This window comes from Chiloscyllium plagiosum, unplaced genomic scaffold (genome assembly GCF_037043375.1).
Source record: "Chiloscyllium plagiosum isolate Xiang-an unplaced genomic scaffold, Cpla_swu_hap1 HiC_scaffold_17, whole genome shotgun sequence".
Taxonomy (NCBI): domain Eukaryota; kingdom Metazoa; phylum Chordata; class Chondrichthyes; order Orectolobiformes; family Hemiscylliidae; genus Chiloscyllium; species Chiloscyllium plagiosum.
The window spans coordinates 54,665,440-54,683,966 of record NW_028270155.1 but is presented as its reverse complement, the minus strand read 5'-3'; the positions used below and the strand labels follow the sequence as shown (position 1 = coordinate 54,683,966).

General features: G+C 39.0%; 1 protein-coding gene across 2 annotated transcripts in view; it reads left to right on the top strand.

The window, feature by feature from the left end:
• The window catches only part of cfdp1 (chromatin remodeling protein CFDP1), a 191,595-nt gene that overhangs the window by 27,094 nt on the left and 145,974 nt on the right, over nt 1-18,527 (top strand). The gene's annotated exons all lie outside the window — the stretch shown is intronic.

Genomic DNA, 18,527 nt, shown 5'->3' with positions numbered 1-18,527 from the left:
TTGTGTCTGAATGAGTGATTGTCTAACCTGGAGTATATGTTGATGGAGTGATTTAGCTGATTGTTAATATATCGGTCACGATCATTGGCCTTACATGATAGATGTTTAATTTTCAACAAGTGAATAGGTACTGGAAATCTGAGAAATGAAATGCTGGAAATACTCCACAGGCTGGACAACATCTGTGGAGAGAGAAACAGGTTTAACAGGCTCAGTGGTTAGCACTGCTGCTCATGGCCCCAGGAACCTGGGTTTGATTCCACCCTCAGGCAGCTATGTAGAGTTTTGGACATTCTCCCAGTGTCTGCATGGGTTTCCTCTGGGTGCTCTGGTTTTCTACCACAGTCCAGAGATGTCTATGTTTGGTGGATTGGCCGTGCTAAATTGTCCATAGAGTCCAGCAATATGTAGGTTAGTGGATTAACCATGGGGAATACAGGGATTGGGTAGGGGATGGGTCTGGGTCGGATGCTCTTCGGAAGGTTGGTAGGGACCCGATTGGCTGAATAGCCTGCTTTCACACTGTAGAGATTCTGTGATTTCGGGTCAGTGAGCTTTCCTTCAGAACTGGGAAAAAATAAATGAAATTTCAACTCTAACTATTCCCAATTCTGATGAAAGGTCATAGACCTAAACATTAATTAATTTTTTGATAAATGTATGCTTGTTTATTGTCTTCAGTAGATTAATTGGAGATTAGCAGTAGATTGCAGAAAGATTTATACAGTTCAGGAGAGTGGTCCAGGAAATGGCTGATGAAATTCAACGTGAGCAAATGCGAGGCCTTGCACTTTGGAAAAAAGAATACAGGCATGGACTATTTTCTAATCAGTGAAAAAATTCATAAAGCCAAAGTACAAGGGGATCTGGGAGTGCTAGTCCAGGATTTTCTAAAGGTTGAATTGCAGGTTGAGTCCGTGGTTAAGAAAGCAAAGGTAATGTTGTCATTTATCTCAAGAGGGTTGGAATGTAAAAGCAGCGATGTACTTCTGAGACTTTATAAAGCTCTAGTTAGGCCCCATTTAGAATAAGGTGTCCAATTCTGGACCCTACACCTCAGGAAGGACATACTGGCACTGCAGCGTGTCCAGCAGAGAGTCACATGGATAATCCCTGGAATTGAGAAAGTGAGGGCTGCAGATGCTGGAGATCAGAGCTGAAAATGTGTTGCTGGAAAAGTGCAGCAGGTCAGGCAGCATCCAAGGAACAGGAGAATCGACGTTTCGGGCATAAGCCCTTCTTCAGGAGGGCTTATGCCCGAAACGTTGATTCTCCTGTTCCTTGGATGCTGCCTGACCTGCTGTGCTTTTCCAGCAACACATTTCCAGCTCTAATCCCTGGAATGGTAGGCCTAACATATGATGAATGGCTGAGGATCATGAGATTGTATTCATTAGAGTTTAGTAGGTTGAGGAGAGATCTAATAGAAACTTACGAGATAATGCATGGTTTAGAAAGAGTGGTTTGGGAAGCATGGTTTGGGAAGTTGTTTCCGTTAGGCGGGAAGACTAGGACCCGTGGGCACAGCCTTAAAATTAGAGTGGGTCAATTTAGAACAGAAATGAGGAGACATCTCTTCAGCCAGAGAGTGGTGGGCCTATGGAATTCATTGCCACGGCGCACAGTGGAGGCTGGGATGTTAAATGTCTTCAAGGCAGAGATTGATAAATTCTTTATCTCGCAAGGAATTAAGGGCTATGGGAAGAGTGTGGGTAAGTGGAGTTGAAATGGCCATCAGCTATGATTGAATGGCTGAGTGGACTCGATGGACCGAATGGCCTTACTGTCTTTTGATCTTATGGTCTAAATGCGTTCCATGATGATTATTGGCTTAGTAAGGGAATCTCATCCCACAAATCCTTTTGTGTAGATCTCGAATAAGCAAGTCATTAATAAGTTCTATACATTTCCCTTTGCCCCCAACCTTTTTAATCTCTACCATGTGAAATGTATACAGTATGTAGGGGGGCTGGTTATGGCAGTGATTTAGCACCTACTTTCAGGCCCAGGGCAAGAAATCTAATCCATTTCCAGCTAATTCCAGAAAGGTATTTACACTTCTGTAGACTGTAAAACACCTGTGGCATACATATTGTCCAAAAGGAAAGCCCGTCTCAGAGGCAGTTCTTCATCCATCAGCAGAACCATTATACTCTTTTTTTCATGGTTGTTTTCACTTGCTGTTTGTGTTGAGTTTTGAATGCTGAGCTTCTGTGTTCCTTGCACGTGCTTTCAGAGTTGCCTTTTGTCTATGCCTAACTTATCAAAGTTAAATATCACACAATACCAGGTTATAATCTAACAGGTTTATTTGGAAGTGCAAGCTTTCGGAGTACTGCTCCTTCATCAGGTAGCTAATGCAGGATCATAGGACACAGAATTTATAGCAAAAGGTCATAGTGTCATACTATGGTTTCAGTTCATTAACATGTAAATCCCAGAATTTCTTTCAAGTCACAATCCTGAGATAACTTTAGGTTTCATCTCAGCTCAGACAAAGCATTAAAGATGTGAGGTTAAGAGTCTGTCTGTATTCCAATCTTGAGGCAGAGTGGTTCTATTTCCAAAGTAGGAATTTATAAAATGTCACATGGATTGTAAAAAATATTGACTGCCTACAGCTTGTGTTCTTTGTAAACAAAATAGAATGTATTTGCAAATACAATTCTGCAAATGCAAATTCACCCCATAAACTTGTATGTGTGTGTGCGTACATGTGATGTACATATTAATGAATCGAAACCAGTAGCCTTTTCTTAAAAGATGAAAGACTTAACAGCAATCTAGGTTTGTTCAATATATTGCATCAGTGTATAACACGATTATCTTTTGCTATAAATTCTGTGTCCTATGATCCTACTCTACTAGCTACCTGACGAAGGAGCAGCGCTCCGAAAGCTTTTATTTTCAAATAAACCTGTTGGACTATAACCCGGTGTTGTGTGATTTTTAACTTTGTCCACCCCAGTCCAACACCAGCACTTCTAATCATAGCTTATCAAGTGAAACAGAGTACTGTCAGCGATATTTGGTGAAGAGCAATTGTATTCTTGAAACTTCTTCAGTTATATATCTCGTGCATCTTGTTATTTGCTTTTAGTGTATTAATACTAAAGAATAATAAATAAAGGCTTTGTTTGCTTTTGATCCCACCAGTCAAGGATGGCTTTCAACTCGGGTTATAGATGAAAGACCAGCTGTGGTTTTGTCCTAATGTACGTTTCGAATTAATAAATGAAAGAATAAAGTAAAACTACCTACCTTTCATGTGTTTTAATCCTTTGAAATTTTTCTGTTCATATGTAATTTTCGCTCCTTTCTTTCTTCAAGTAATGCATTTTCTATTTTTAAAAACTCACTTTGACACATGATTTGCTATTTCAGATGTATATCATTTATAAAGATGGAGTGTTGTTCATGTTCTTTACGTAGTACGAGTAGCAAGTGGAGAGAGAAAAGGGATAGTTCAATTAAAAGTGAAAATCTTTGGATGTGGGGGTGTTGGGGGGGAGGTAGTGGAATATTCTTGCTTTCTTTCTTGCTTTATTTTTTGAATTGAACTTAAATTCTTGAAACAGAAAATGCTAGAGGCATTGCTGTATTAGACCTAACGCAGGATTAGATTTTTGTAATGACCAAGTTAGGAGGAGTGACCTAATTCTTTTCCTTGGTGCAAGTGGGTACTGCAGAAGCTGGAGATTAGAGTCAAGATTAGAGTGGTGCTGGATGCTGCCTGACCTGCTGTGCTGTTCCAGCAATAAAGTTTCCCCTGGATGCTGCCTGACCTGCTGTGCTGTTCCAGCAATAAAGTTTCAACTGGTGCTGGAAAAGCACAGCAGGTCAGACAGCATCCAAGGAGCAGGAAAATCGACGTTTCGGGCAAATTCCTGATGGGTTTTTGCCTGAAACGTCGATTTTCCTACTTCTTGGATGCTGCCTGACATGCTGTGCTTTTCCAGCACCACTCTAATCTTGATTCTTTTCCTTGTCCCACTCCTCCACTGGTCTCAACAAAGGTTGATTTCAAAAAGATAGTTGATATTGCCAAATATGGCAGAATATATATAACTCTGTACCAGAAATCAGTCTGCTAAATTCTTTTAGTAACGAGAACTAACTTTATTGCAAGCCAAAACTTAATCGAGCAAAGATAATTAAGCAAAGATTTAAACTATGCAAATATATACAAATTATGTATATATCTTGTACACAACCTCCAAGTCTGTTGGGGGGAAAATATATTTAAAAAGTCAGCAGGGTGTTATCTTGGAAGTAATTTGGCCAAGCAACAGTCATTCAGGAAAATTAATTATTCACAGATTGTCGAAATGTTGGTCTGTAACTGAAGTCCCTGTGGTGTCTTTCGAGTTGTTACTGACTGAATTTGCTTTTCTGAAGACAGTGGGTATAGACTTCAAATTTTCTTTAGGAAGCTTGAATTTGCAGTGATGAGGTTTTGCTGTGTATTTTCAATTTGCACACTTTGAGAGGTTTTTCACAAGGGTATTGCGCCAGGCAAGTTATCTTGGACTCTCCCATTGTGTTCAAATCCAATAACTTTATCACACCTGCAAATTGGGGCATGTGACCTCTGAAATTATTGTCACCTCAGTGACTCTAGTCAAGCAGCTGATGTTCTTTCCAAATGCAGCACTTGTTTTCCTCCTGCAGCTAACTGTCTTTGCTTTGCAAAGAGTTCTTTCCAAAAAGTCCAAGATGGATATATGTTCTGTCAGTTACACTATAAATAATATTTCAGATTACATTTACATAACACTTTCTAAAGTTGCACCGTGTAAAGGCTTTACTGTCTCTATTTGTGTTTTGCCAGTCTCAATCAATATACTTGCCAATAGCACGGAAATACTTTAAATTATTGGCAATAAGTTGGCAATTTAATTGTATGGATGATATGAGAAATGAGCAATGATATTTTCATACAATAAGAAATACTGTTTTGAAATTGGGCAGATATGTTGTATCTGACTGCTTTACAGTAAATCCTCATTTGAATTGATTGATTTGAATCATGATTTTTAGAGACACAAAATTTAGTGAAACATTGGTTCCCATAGGATTGAACTCATACTACAGCTTTAGCGTTATAGGATCTTCCTTTCTCAAAAAATTGGAATATTAAAATGTTATACATACGGTAAAATATTTCACATTGCTAAATTCCTACATGGGTAATGTTTTTATATTTTGAACTAATTTCATTTAAAACAAAAATGAAACTTGCAATACCTCCTATTCACTAGTGATACTTTCTGAGATAAATGTTGAATGAGGACTTTTGGTACTTGATCAGGAAATAATAGCTCCTACTGTTGCAAGCCTGAATGTTCCACTCCCTAACAGTGCCGTAGGAGTTGGCTTAAAAGTCTACTAATGAGGTCTCTCAAAATCCCTCAGAAATTGGGGTTGACTTCTACTCTTGGATATGAGGGTGAACTATGGATGTGGGGAGTTACTCATTTTTATCTGCTACCTTTAAGGTCATGATGTGTTTTAAACTTGTTCACACCTTTGCAGCACAGAAGGGCTTATGTCTGAAACGTTGACTTTCCTGCTCCTTAGATGCTGACTGATCTCCTGTGCCTTTCCAGTGCCACACTTTTCAAGTCAGGTTTAAAATGCCACTAAGAATAAGTATAATTGGGAGGGGTGAAATTTGGAGGCATAATGAATAATGCATGTACGGCAAAAAAGGGGATTGACTGACAAACTGGGATTGTCTTCTCATTTGACTCAATTTATTTGTTCTGATCTGCGATAACTTCCCCATTACAATGATTCATTATTGTTAAAAGTGAAAATACTCCAACAATGCAATGGATTCAACAACATCTAAAAGAGAAACCAAATCAGATCCTTTAAATAAATTTCATCTCAAACATCAAATGTCTTCTCTTTCAGATGTTGGCTCATCCATTCTGCATTTTCTGTTTCAGATTTCCGACATTTGTGATTTTTCTTTAATTTCAATAGAGGATAAACCTGAGTTAAACAAAGACACAAGGTAAATACCTATTTTTAAATTTGTTTAAAGTTCATATTTGGTAACACTAAACGCATCGACTGATAAAGGATCATCTTGAAGTTTGTAGTTCGAAGTTCATTCTTTTTCCTTTCCTGTCATTAATAGCATTCAACTGAAGCACAATTTTGGAAATAATTGTTTTTTGGTTACCATTGGTTCTTTTACGTTGTTGTCATGGATAAACTGAATGCTTTTTTTTATCCATGAGAGAAATCACTCCAAGTTAGCTTTCAGCATTCAAGTTCTGTGGAGAGTTATGAACCTTTACCCTTTTTGCACAGTGAACATTTCTTGTCTTTTGTTTAAGTAGGCTTAGTACTAAAATGATCAGCATGTTTTGTTTGAAACAACCAGGGCATTTTAGAGCATTGAGACAGGTTGAAATTTGGAACACTTGCATCACTTCTGAGATAAGTTTTTTCATTCAATCCTTAATCTCTTCTATTCATCACTTTCTATTATCATGCTACTTGTGTGATGCTGTAATAATGGAATTATCAAATAATAGCAATCAATCTCAATCAGTTAGTTTGCAGTAAATCCAAAGAGGAACTGAGGAAAGGCCGCCAATGAAAAGCCATGGGAACCTTGGGCTCAAAGTCACTTGTTTCTCCTGAAGTCTGCCATACTTGTTACATTACTCATGTCCTACATCCAAAATTAATATTTTTCTGAGAAAAAGCTATTTTTGTTTTACTTGAATTAAACAATACTTTCTACTTACACTATCTCTGTAAAGAATTTTCATTGCAAATTGATAATTTGGACACTGAAATAAGTGCCCTATTAAGGCTTCCTGTAAGCATTCACACAGGCAAAGTTAGAATTCATTTTTAGAACAAACCAATATTGGATTCTTTTCTTACTGGCAGAAATGTTTGCTGAGATTTTTTTAAACTTCTGAACCTTGCATCAAGTCTAGTGAAGTAGTAGTTTGTCCCTCTTGTAAAATGCACACTGCCAATCCCCTTCCTTGTCATGCTGTATTTCCAATCTTTATTCATTCTCAAATCCTTCTGTGTTTTTGCTTCATAATAACATAAGAAGTAATTATAGGCCATATGGCCCCTCAATCCTGCCCTGTCAGTAAATAAGATCATGGCTGATCTGATATTGACCTCAACTCTGCATTCCTGTGTTCTCCACATTTCCCCCACTTCCTAAAATAATTTACCTTTTGCTCCCTTGTAGATCAAAACTCTGTCAAATTTAACCTGGAATACATTTAATGACTTGGACTTTGGTGTTCTCCAGTTTTGCCCGATGTTCCCTGTTTGAAACCCTCCAATCAAAATTTCATGCTCCCACAGATTAGTAACTTAGAAAAGTCTGACTGCAGCCTCCAGCCATGCTGAGCACACTGTTCTCTTCCATGTATTCATCATTCACCTGAGTGAGATTGCCTTTGCCTGATTGGCTACATTTGGATAAATAAGAAAGCATTCATACCCAAAGGATTGTCTTCCCATTCCCATGCCATTTCTTTTGCTATCTTCCATCAGTCTATCCTTGACCATCTCTCTTCTTCCTGTTGCATGCTGCTCTTGCCACCGTTACGTGCAAATGTGATATTAGTTTCCACATAAACCCTGATTAAACTTGATAAAATAATGAAAGAACTGTGGATGCTGTAAATCAGAAACAAAAATAGAAAATGCTGGAAAAGCTCAGCTGTGTTGGCAGCATCTGTAGAGCGCAATCAGAGTTAATGTTTCAGGTCCAGTGACCCTTCCTCAGAACTGACGGTAACTAGGAAGAAGTTGATTTTTATACAAAACGATAGGGTAAAGGAAGAGGGTAAGGAGTAAATGATAGGTGGAGTAGCGCCCAAAGAGAGAGAAGAAACGTTGGACAGACAAAGGAGTAGATAACTCGAAGACACCTCCTCCTACTGCCCCCTTGATCACAGCCTCACCTCCTATCACCAAACCATCATCTCCCAGACCCTACACAACCTCATCACCTCAGGGGATCTCCCACCCACAGCTTCCAACCTCATAGTTCAAGAATCCCGCACCTCCCAGTTCTACTTCCTACCCAAGATCACAAGCCTGACTACCTTGGCTGACCCATCGTCACAGCCTGCTCCTACCCCACCAATCTCATCTCCACATACCTCGATACTGTCCTATCCCCCCGGTCCAGGAACTCCCCACATACATTCTGGACATCACCCACGCCCTCCACTTACATCAAGATTTTCATTTCCCTAGCCCCCAACGCTTCATCTTCACCGTGGATATCCAGTCCCTCTATGCCTCCATCCGCCATGACGAGGGCCTCCAAGCCCTTCGTTTCTTCCTGTCCCTTTGTCCCCACCAGTAACCTTCCACTGACACTGTCATTCGTTTGGCTGAACTGTTCCTCACCCTCAATAATTTCTCCTTTGAATCCTCCCACTTCCCTCCAGATGAAAGGGGTAACCATGGGCACATGCATTGCCCCAGCTATACCTGTCTCTTTGTTGGTAACATGGAACAGTCTATCTTCCACAGTTACTCCGCACCATTTCCCACCTTTTCCTCCGCTACATTGATGACTGTATCAGCATGCTCCCACAAGGAGGTTGAACAGTTCAGTGAGGGGCGGCATGGTGGCTCAGTGGTTAGCACTGCTGCCTCACAGCACCAGGGTCCCAGTTCAATTCTAGCCTCAGGTGACTGTCTGTATGGAGTTTGCATATTCTCCCTGTGTCTACGTGGGTTTCCTCTGGTGCTCCGGTTTCCTCCCACAGTCCAAAGGTCACGTGACTTGGCCATATTAAATTGCTCATGTGTTAGGTGCATTATTCAGAGCAAAATGGGTCTGGGTGGGTTACTCTTCGGAAGGTCGGTGTGGACTTATTGGGCCAAAGGGCCTGTTTCCACACTGTAGGGAATCTAATCTAATCTAATCTAACTTCACCAACACATTTCACCCCGACCGTGAGTTCTCTTGGACCTCTCTGTCTCCATCAATGGTGACTGACTCAACACTGACATCTTCTACAAACCCACGACTCCCACAGTTACCTGGACTGCCCCTCCTCCCACTTTGCCTCCTGTAAAAACGCTATCCCTAACTTTCTCCACCTCTGTTCCCAGGAGGACCAGTTCCACCACAGAATAAATCAGGTTGCCTCCTTCTTTAAAGACCGCAATTTCCCCTCCCACGTGGTTGCTGATGCCCTCCAGCGCAACTCATCCACTTGCCGCACGTCCGCTTTTGAACCCCATTCCTCCAACCGCAACAAGGACAGAATCCCCCGGTCCTCACCTTCCATCCCACCAACCTCCATATGCATCGCATAATCCTCTGCCATTTCCGCCACTTACAAATAGATCCCACCACCAGAGATATATTTCCCTCCCCACCCCTATCTGCTTTCCGTAAAGACAATTCCCTCTGTGACTTCCCTTGTCAGGTTCATGCCCCTTCCAGCACCTTCCCTTTCCACTGCAGGAATCGCAAAACCTTCGCCCACACCTTCCCTCTTACCTCTGTCCAAAGCCCCAAAGGAGCCTTCCACATCTATCAGAGTTTAACCTGAATTTCTATACATGTCATCTACTGTATCTGTTGTTCCCATTGCAGTCTCCTTGACATTGTGGAGACATTACGCCTATTCGCAGAGTGCTTCAGAGAACATCTCCGGGACATCCGCGCCAACCAACCCCAACGCCACGTGGCTGAATACTTTAACTCCCCTTCCCATTCTGCCAAGGACATGCAGATCCTGATCCTCCTCCATCACCAATCCCTTACCACCTGATGCCTGGAGGAAGAAAGTCTCATCTTCTGCCTCAGGACCCTCCAACTATACTGCATCATTGCAAGATTTCACTAGTTTCCTCATTTCCCCTCTCCTCCCCTTATCCCAGTTATAACCTTCCAACTCAGCACAGCCCTAATGATCTGTCCTATCTGTCCATCTTTCTTCCCACTTATCCACTCCACCCTCCTCTCTGACCTATCACCTTTACCCTCACCTCCATCCACCTATCGCATTCTCAGCTACCTTCCCCCCCAGCCACAACCCCCCGCTTCCATTTAGCTCTCCACCCCCTCGGCTCACAGCATCATTCCTGATGAAGGGCTTTTGTTCGAAATGTTGATTTTCCTGCTTCTCGGATGCTGTCTGATCTGCTGTGCTTTTCCAGCACCACACTCTCGACTATAATCTCCAGCATCTGCAGTCCTCACTTTCGCCGAGTAGATAATGGTCAGCCTGGGAGAATGAATAGCTGCTAACAATTTGGGACAAAGGGCTTCAAGCCCTAAAATTTTTGAACTCAATATTGAGTACAGAAGGCTGTGGAGTTCCGAAGTGGAGAATGAGGTGCTGTTCTTCCCACTTGCACTGAGCTGTAGCAAGCCTGAGACAGATGTTGGCCAGAGAACCAGTGGTATATTGAAGTGGCAGGCAAGTGAAAGCTCACGTTCTTTTTTGCAGACAGAATGTAGGTGTTCTGTGAAGTGGTCACCCAGTCTACTTGATCATACTTGATTCTATCTCACCACACCTGTCTTTGCTCTTCCACTACCTGTTTTCAGACACTTTTTGCCTGGTAATATTTGGTGAGCTCAGAAGCTGGTGCACCATTAGCAGAAAATCTTACCTGTTGTGTTTTAAATTGTTTCCAGTTCCTAAATGTCACAGCCTTTCTCTCATATGTCTTTGCCTGCGCATGTTTACTGCTTGTACCTGTTCTGTAATGTACAATCTGAGACAACTATACAAACTAATGTCTGAAATGCTGACGTTGATCAGCATCACAAATGAGGCATTGTTCCAAAAGGCAGTTATGGTGCAGACCTGAGAGCATGATGGCTTTCACAAAGCCCTTAAATAAACCATAAAATGTTTGATTGGCATGTTATGAAATGCTGTTGTGGTTCCCTTGTGAATATTGAAATTATAGCACTTCCCTTGGGGCCAGGGTTGGGGATGTTAGCGTTCACTTATTGAATCATTGATTAATCCAGAGATCTCTGAACACTGGGTTAGGTTTCTTGGTTCATAAATAATGTAATAACTTCATATGGCACTGACAGTTCCCATGAAAACCATCAGAACCAGCTAATGCAATGAAAGATAGAATGAAGTCAATAAGCCTTCTCCAGTAGAAGGTATGTCTAGTCAATTTGTCTAATTTTTGCTTTTTTGATCAAATGTGTATCTTGGTTATTGCAAACCATTGAGATTGAATGTGTACTGCATACATATTTCAAATTGGTTAAAAAATCAAAACAGTCAAAAATCAATGGTGCATGTATTATTTTGATATGTTCAATAAAATAAATCAGAACTAAGTACTACCATAAAGTGTGCACTGCACTTATTGGGTAAAACAAGCATGCATTATTTGAAATTACTGTTTCAGAAAAAATATCAATGAGTGGGAATCTTGAAACAAGCACTCTGCATGTTTTTAAAAAGTGGCTGAATGCATTTAAGTGGTTTTAGCACCATTTATTTAAGTATTCTCTCTCCATGGAGACTGTTCACCATTTTACTCGTTTAATATTGTAATATTTTCAAAACTTTTAATCCATCTACTGCAGATGCTTTTCTTAGTTTGGTAGGCAGCTCTGTTCCATTTAGTCGTATGCTGAGGAACAGTTGTACAAATTATTTCCCTTGAGTTTATTAAACACTCTAATGTGAGGAATTTTTAAAAAAATAATGTTTGAAAACACTGTTCTTATTGTACTTTTTTTTTGGTTTGTGGCATGCTGTCTACGAAGTGTATTAACCTCAGTATTTAAACTTCAGAGGACTGTAATGTTTGAACTATTGCCCAATTGCATCACTCTTTTCAGACTACTGCCTTTAAGGTATAGGAATTTTTGTTGAGGCCAATAATGCTAATGTTGCACTTCATTGCAGGGTTGACTGATGATATTTTCAGTATTGTAGTCTGATGACTACTACACCCAGGAGGTTATTCTCGTAACAGGAGAGCCAATATTGCTTTGTGTTCTTTGTAAAACAAAAAAAATTATCATCCTTTGTATATAACTGAGGGTTACTTTCACCTTCCAGTTAATAAGCAAAACACATTATGGACAATTGCTGACATACTGAAAACAAAAAGAAAACTACTCTGTATGTAAACATCTATGGATAAAATTTATTTTGTCAATGCAGTGCAATGCTGCTATTATCCGAAAGATGTATATGTCATGATGTAAATAGAAAGTCTCCCTTGTTTCTTAAATGTATTTGAGTCCCTAGCATGTGGATCTTTCCCTAGCAGGGTTCACTAAATTTAGTTATACATCTGGATAACTTCGGTTCTGCAAGTGCATTGCAGCTTGTGATACCTGAGAATAGATCTTGAGGGATTCTCCATTACAGTTTATTTGGAAAATAAAATAGAATTGGCAATTTCCTTTCTGTGTTTTGGGAGAGAGGAACACGCCACTGGAGATTATGTATATAAATAAATGATTTGAGGTACTGGTTTATGTGTATGTGTGTTAGAGAGGAAATGGAGGGGGAGTGAAAAACTGGGAATGTGAAAGTGTGCAAGAGACTGGAATACCAGCGAATGTTGAGACAGAGTGCCGCACGAGAAAGCATGAAATGGGGGAGTTTGAGAGAGGAGTGGAGAAAAAATAGAGCAAGAAGAAATATGGACGAACGTAATTGCAGTTTGAATTAATTGAGGCCAGCTGTTTTATTTTCTCTGTATTTTATGTAAGTGCATACCAGACCACTACTCATTTTATTGGACTGAATTCAGGAAATAATTAGTGAATGTCTGATCACCTACATAGTACCACATTTGATCATAAATGTGGAGCTTGCAGGGGAAAATAGTGGAAACTGATAGTTTATATTTTCATGTCTTATTTAATTCAGATTCTGATTGATCATGGAGATGTTATGAAATTTAATTTGGTTTTCAAACCATATATTTTCAATTCCTTTTGTATTCAAGGTAATTTTTATTGTGAATGGGAAAGAGAGATAATTGGATTGTACTTAGGCTTCTCCTGTCCATAATTACAAGTATTTTAAATTTTTTGTTTGGTTCCCTTTTGAAAAATGCTGCAGTGTCATTCACCCAAGCCTTTATTTATAAAGTCTTAAGTTTTAAAAGACCCACACCAAACTCTCTTTTGGATTTAATCAAAATTAGGGTTTTTATGCAATCAAACCAGAGGAATGATTGTCAAAACATATATGCGTGCATGCACATGGAATAAACAAAAGAAGGAAATGCATGGTGTAAATTCTTCAGCTGAAATTGCAGAATTACTTTTCGAGTTATTGAAAGCACAGAAGGTGACGTTAGTCTGCAAAATTTGTCCACTTTTCAGGCAAATGCAAGTTTTTTTCAAGACCTACAGCTTTTGAAGGAGATTTAAAATGAGGCAAACTTAGCTAAGTCTGGAATCTGGATTGTGACTTCACTAATTAGATTCTTGGACTATGATGTTAACAGTAGACTAGCATTTTACCAGGCTGATGCAAGGATTCAGAAATGTGTAATCAAAGCTTTTCCAAGACCAAGGTAGTTTTGGTCATATAATGGGCTCATTAAGGAATCCACTTCAATTTAACAATTGGTTTCTATCCATTTGGGTAGGGGTGAAGTATTTACTTTGGGAGATAACTGAGGGTACTAGCACGTCCACAGATATAATGAGGTTAAACTTTAATGTTCCTGATCAAAACTGTTCATGGTGTGAAATAGCTGGTGGATCATTAGTGCATTTGCAGCATAATAAGTTCAAATGGCATTTTTTTTCCATTTTCAATTCTTGGTTTGGAGATGCAATGCCCACCATTCTTTTCTGTTGTTTTAACCGTAATGTCCACACAGTGGAGGATAGAAGAGATTCCAGAAGAATGAGGTCTTAGCTTTGTTTTTATGCACAAATCATCTGATTTGTAGCACCATCTTTAATTCAGTAAAGCCCATTTTGGAATGAATCAAGTGCAATCTATGATCTTTCATCTATTGTCAATGTTACATTCTATAAAAACATACTTGTTTCTAAGTAAAATGTTATATCTTATAGTAAAGGATGCATGATATTAATGTCAAGTTATGAATTTTCAAAATTTCAGTCATGAAATTCAACAATGTTGTTCCACTGTCATTCCCAATTGCTATTGCGTTTTCCTGTGTTATGAGCTTTGAAAATCTGGGCACAGCTCTTGAATCTTATTGTAGATTCTTTTTAGGCTGTAGCACCCTAGAACTTCCACAGAAGAGCTGGGCTTGTCTTTGGATAGCTTCTGGATGAAACACTTTGACATGCTTGAAATCAAAATATTTTTTTTTTATTTTATCTTCTCTTTACTATGTGTCAAAATTTGAACTGATTACTTAATAACTATACTTGAATTAAAATTTTAAAGAATAAAAGATTTGACAGTTTCTGTTCACATGTAATACTTAACGTGAAGCCTAGAGAATATTCTGGGTCTTGTCTGTTAAGGGTGGCTGAAGTGCTATTTGTTTATTTTTAGTCTCTGTTGAATGTTCTATATTCTACACTTCCAATGTTGTTCAGTCATTCATTGATATTTCTCCTGTTATGACAGATTAAATGTTTTTGCTTATTGTGACTATAGTGATTTGTATTAGGAAAGCTTGAGTCTGTACAGAATGTTACACAACCTCTGGACATCACTTAATGCTTTACTTCCAATTAAATACTTCTTTGAAGTATAGTTGATGTTATAAATAGGAAATGGAGCAACAATTTTACTAACAGCCCCCTCCCACAAACTGCAATGCAACAGTCAAAAAATAGTCTATTGGTTGAGGTATAAATGTTGGGCAATGATAATTCCCTTGCTCCTCTTTGAAAGGTACCATGCGATTTTTTGCATCCAAACAACAAACATTTATTTGGCTTAAAGTCTCATCTCAAAGACAAAATGCCCAACAGTGCAGCGGTAATGCAGTAGAATGTCCATCTTGATTTTTCTGTACAAGTCCAGTGAGAGAGAGGTGAGGTTGCTGCCAGCTGAATTACAGGTGATGCAAAGAATGGGATTGACTGTTCACTCTGTAGGAACTTTCACCCTATTCTTTTTCTGCTGCTGAAATTCTGGGGTAATCCACAACTTTATTGCTGCCTCCCCATAGCCATGTATGTTTCTCTGCTTTCAATAATGATCTAATTTTCTGTTAAAACGTGTAATGTTCTGTGCCCCAACCAACTAATGATATGTGAAAGAGGAATTAGAATTTAGAATCCCTACAGTATGGAGACAGGCCATTTGGCCCAACAAGTCCACATCGAGTATCCCACCTACACTCTACATTTCTCCTAAATAATGCACCTAGCCTATACATCCATGAACACTATGGTCAATTTAGCATTGGCAATTCACCTAACCAGCGCATCTTCAGACTGTGGAAGAAACCGGAGCACCCGGAGAAAACCCACACAGACATGGGGAGAATGTGCAAACTCCATACAGACAGTCGCCCAGGGTTGGAATTGAACCCGGGTATCTGGCACTATGAGGCAGCAGTACTAACCACTAAGCCTCTGTGCCACCCCAGATAAATTTAATTGAAATATTTCATTGTTAGTATTTTGTCCTTTACCCTTTACAGTATATGCTTATCAGAATAGTAGAAACAGTATAATCAATTTGTGTAATCATGGATTTCCTATTGTATTCATTTCAAAATACAAACTTTTGGTATTATGCACCTGAAGGGGGCATTCATTGTGAATACTTTGTCATTTTTTTTGTGCAAGTTTTGGTCTCCAGTTCTTTCAATTTTCTCTTCCAAAATCTTTGCTTTTCATTGGCTGTTTGTTCTTCCTTCGTTATCTTCATTGTTTCTTGGGCTGTCTGCAAATTATTTCCCGTAGCAGTAGAATGGGGTGGACTGAAACCTTTGACCAGTTTGAATGCCAGTAAGAACAGCAGTCTGTATAAACAATACAGCATATTTTTAAAAAAAGGAATAAAATCCTGAACATCTTTAAAGTGATTTTAATCACAGTAATAGACATAAGATCCTGCCAGGATTGTAATTTGAGGATAGGCAAGCTTGACTGAAGCACTTGACCTACAGTTTTTAGTCTTTCAATCAATCTGTCTTTCCTCAAATACAATTCTGACAGCATTTAGAGTGCAGTCTGGTACTTGATCACCATACTGTGATCCTCACTAAAAGATGAGTCTGTGTGGGCATTGTTTGGGGATTTCTTTGCTTGTATTCCTGCTTTGTGCATTATTACTTAATTATTATGTTTCTTTTTTTAAAACTCCTTATATTAATTTTGTTTCAATCTTCTTAATCCTTCTGAAAGAATATTGGGACATAAACTATGGATGGGGTCAACTTGAACTGCAAGTTATTCATCTTGAATTTTGATAATCCAGTAAAAGATCTTGTATTAAATATATGAAGCAGTCATGAGGAAAACATGAAAATCAATTAAGTTTACGAAATGTAAAGATTTTTGGAAGGAGGAATTGAACTGTACAGTGATATTTTAAAATCCGTTTGCTTCATTCTGATTCATTCCAAAGGAATACCATTAATGGTGTTGACATTTAAAGGTCAAATAAAATGGTGGTTTACAAAATTCATTTGATAATAGACACGACCCGATGCCATCCATTGCCTACTTCTAAATAGCCTATTGATGTACTTTGCTTACCATCTGTATCTTTTGTTAACTTGTTGTGATTTGTGTCCTGAACAACAAGTGAAAAGCCACTATGACTAAATGTAATTTCATATGTGAAAAAGCACCACAGAGGCTGGTATCCTGTCACCAAGTCACCCTTCATTTATACATTGCCACTGACCCAGTTTTTTTCAGAGCTAGCTCTGAGTAAACAGAACTTCTGACACTCTTGTTGATATCTGTCAGCCAGGTCTCCCTGACTGGACCAGACTAACAGCCTCAATTTGCGAACTCATTTTATAATGCCTACTTTGCTGACCTCATTACAGTCACTGTAAGAGGAACCTTGTGATCTAAATTAAAGTTTAACTTTTATGATCTCTCTGTTGTGGTAATGCTTTCTCTGTCCCTTAAGTGCATACTTAATTTTCAAGGAGCTATGCTTGACTCCTTTTTGCCTTTTCAAAAGATTTAACCTAATCCCTGAACTGACTGATTACCACAATAAGGGCTATATTAAAGAGCTCCAGCCAAAGCTAAAGCTAGTTTCATCTTCCAGCTTTGTGTAAACCCTCATGAATTTGGTGCCTTCAATCTGAAAGTGAGCTTATCATCACCTCCCCACATATCCTGTTTAACGAATGTTCAGCTGGCTGGAGGTGATTTTGTAGTGGAGTTCCCCAGGGATGGTTTTGGCGGGCCTCTGCTTTGTCTTGCTGTACAGGACACCACTTCAAAATTTGCAGACATTACACAACTTGGAAGCATTGTGAACTCTGAGAAAGACAGTATAGAACTTCAAGAAGATGCTATCAAGTTGGTGTAATGAGTGGACAGGTGGCTGATTTCATTCAGTGTGATGAAATGTCAAGTGATTTGTTTTGTCAGGCAGTACATGGAGACAGTATAAACTAAAGGCTAACAACTGTAGAGGGGATGTAAGAGTAGAGGATCCTGGTGTCTATATGGAAAAAACATTACAAGTGGCAGAACAGATTGACAGCACATTGAAGCAAACAGTATCTTTGCCTTTATTAACAAGGGTTATAGAGTAGAAGCACAAGGAGGTTATGTTGAACTTGTGTAAGATTCCTATTCAGCCTTGGTTGGCATATTGCATTTAATTGTGGGTGCCACACTTTAAAAAGGATGTGAAAGTATTGGAGAGAATGCCGAAGAGATTTTGAAGTGTGGTTCTAGTGTTGAGGAATTCAGTTAGAAAGAAAATTTATGGGAAAAAAAACCTATTTTTTAGAAAAAAGATGGAAGAGAAGATCTGAATAAGATGTTCAAAGTTGTAGGTTCATGAACACATTAAGAACAGGAGGACTCAGATTTAAGATCATTGACAGAAAAAACAAAAACGGTAGGAGAAACCTTTTGCACACAGCAAATAATTAGAGTTTCTTGAATGCTTTGTTGGAAAGTTTGGAGGTAAATTTCATTGAAGCATTTAGGAGGGTGTTAGATGCTTATGTGAAAAGGAGCAATGCGTAGGATCATGGGAAGAATATAAAATGGCACAAGTGGCATGAAGTACTCATTTGGAGACTTGGTGTAGACAGGATAGGTTGAATGGCCTTTTCCTGTTCTATAATAATTTTATAGAACTGACGTTGCAGTGTAAGGATGCTGTTTGTTCACAGTTGAAATATTAAGTTTGAATCCAACTTAGATATATGTGATGAATACTAATCTTTAATTTGACCATTGAGGATCTAAAGTGGAATCAGAGGCAGTTTTAATCCAGATGTTTAAATAGTTGCATAATTTAGCACTAAAGGATTACTTGCTCAGAGGCACAAAGCTGTACAGGAGGAAGTCAATAATACTGAGGTGTGTCTGTGTCTCTGTAGTATTCTCTCCCTTTCTGTGTGTATTT